Raw genomic sequence first — 2,500 nt, forward strand, 5'->3', positions numbered from 1 at the left:
GTGTGTGTGTGTGTGTGTGTGTGTGAGTTTGAGTGCGTGTGTGAGTGTGTGTGTGTGTGCGGTTGCATGTGTGCGTATCTTCCTGTGTGTGTCTGCTACATCTCTTTATTTCATTTCATTTTTCAAATATAAATGTCAGTAATACTTTAGCAAACAGTCACTTCCGAATTATCCAGAATAATTACCTTCTTAATCTTTCATTCCAAAGATGATGAAAGAAGGAAATCAGTTTGATAATGATGATAACGATAATGATGATGGTAATGAAAGGATGATGAAGACGATGATAGGAAATGATGATTATGATAATGATGGTGATTGTGAAGATATTGATGATGCTGATAATGTTGATGATGGTGATTGTGATTATGATTATACTAATAATGGTGATAATGATGATGATAACAATTATAAAAATAACAACAATAATGATAATGCTAAAGATAATAATAACAACAATAATAACAGCAATAACAATAACAATAACAAAAATGATCATAGAAATAATAATGATATTAATAATAAAAAAAATAATAATGATGATAATGATAATAACAACAATGAAAATACCACAAATAATAAGTTAATAATGATTATCTTAATGATAACAATAACAATAACAGTGATAATGCTAATGATAATAATAATGATGATAGTAATAGTAATAATAATAATAACAATGATAATATTAATAATAACAATAATAATAACAATAATAATAATAGCAATATAATAATAATAATAATAATAATGATAACAAGGACAATAATAAACAACAATAACGATAACGCCTCAAATGATGAAAACAAAAACACGGCAATGAATGAAAACAAATAGAATTCCTAATACCTTGAAGCTTCCCTTTTAAATTCGGGATGCGCCAAGTTCGTGAGTTCGAAACCGGTTTTATCTCTTCCATATTCGGTCTCTGTCGGTCTTAATATAGCCCCAACGAAAAGAAGAAAAAAAAAAAAGAGAAGAAAAAGAGGGAGAGGAAAAAATAAGAGGTTCAAAAACCCGTTATATCAGTTACCACTTGAAATAACGATATTTAAACTCATACGTCTAAGTGATGTAAGTATTTCTTCGAGATGGTATTACGTGAGCTTGGTTGAGCATTTATCATGAAAACGAAAGTTTTCGAAGTTTCACAATGCATAGAGGGTAAAAAAAAATGTAGATTATCGTGCATGGACAAGCACGTAGGTCAAGCAGTGTTGCCATAAGGCTTTCACGGTCAATCGTTTTTTTTTTCTCTCACTGGGTTGAGATTGAATGGAATTTAAAAATATATATCAATTACACACGTCATCTAATCTTTTACTGGTCATTCAGAGAACAAGGCACGGCAAGAAGGAGGCAATGAAGAGGAAAATAAGAAAGTAAATGGAATGTATGAAATGAAAAAAAAATAGAACATAAACTTATAATAAATAAATATATGAATAAATACAATTATTATACGCATACGAATGTAGTCATACTTTACACAGACAGACGTACGCATTACACATGCATATACAAGCACGTCCGCAAATCAACCTACGTGCATACTCCCATATAAATACGCACATACGCTCAGACATCGTTTCATATTCGCGTTAAATAACTCAAGATCTCCCTCTGTCCTGGCGTCAAGGTCAACCTCAAATGAAGATTCTTTGAGCAGGTTTGTCATCATAACGGTATACGAAAAAATACAGCAATTGGTATCTCGTACCAAGCAAGAGCTGCCAGGGTTCTCTTTTGACCTTTTTTCTGGCTCCGATCTTGTAAAGCACAAGTTGCCAGGCATGAATTTTCCTCTTTTTACCCCCCACCCTGATCTGTGACTTTATCTATGCTATCGCTTTTCGTTCGTTCTCGAGACGGGTTCGATTATTTATTCAATGAATCTAAATGTATACAATATTTTTTCCGGGAATTCTTAATGGATAACTTTTTTTTAAATTTATTTTTACTTGTCATTTCTCACAATTAAAATTTCCAAATAATTTGTACAACTCACTCCTATTCATCTATCTGATTTTCATGAAATTAAATTTATAAAAACGAGGTCATAATGTCAAATACTCATTTATTTTCTTCTCTCATCGAATCAATAAAAGGCAGGGACGTAAAAGAAATCCATCAAGATCTGACCACAAGGGGGAAAAAACAGGAAGTACTTAAGTCAGGAACGGGAATTCCTAGGTCTATATTTCCTATCCGCGTTCAGTGAACTTTACCAAACTGATTTCTATTTCTTCTAAATTCGGAATATTGTCAATTGCATTTGCGTATTTGGGAGTGAGAGAGAGAGTCGTATTTTTTTTTCAATTAATTCTGTTTTTTATGTCTTATACTGGATATGCTTTTCCTCGCTCAGATTTGCAGTCGATGGAGAGATCGGTGAATACCTATCAGTATAAAACGAACGTAACGACGTCTTGTTAAACGTATATGACTTACCTTTAATTTTTCCCGGCTTTGCCTTGTGAACTGGGAGACAGGGAGATGA

At 32.4% G+C, this 2,500-nt stretch overlaps 1 protein-coding gene across 1 annotated transcript in view; it reads right to left on the bottom strand.

Moving 5' to 3' along the window:
• The window catches only part of LOC125046498 (ATP-binding cassette sub-family G member 5-like), a 12,426-nt gene that overhangs the window by 9,838 nt on the left and 88 nt on the right, over positions 1-2,500 (bottom strand). The window contains exon 1 of the mRNA XM_047644278.1: positions 2,452-2,500. This exon is cut by the window's right edge and continues 88 nt beyond it. The gene's annotated coding sequence lies outside the window, so the exon portion shown is untranslated. The remainder of the gene's footprint in view (positions 1-2,451) is intronic.

This window comes from Penaeus chinensis, chromosome 39 (genome assembly GCF_019202785.1).
Source record: "Penaeus chinensis breed Huanghai No. 1 chromosome 39, ASM1920278v2, whole genome shotgun sequence".
Lineage (NCBI taxonomy): Eukaryota > Metazoa > Arthropoda > Malacostraca > Decapoda > Penaeidae > Penaeus > Penaeus chinensis.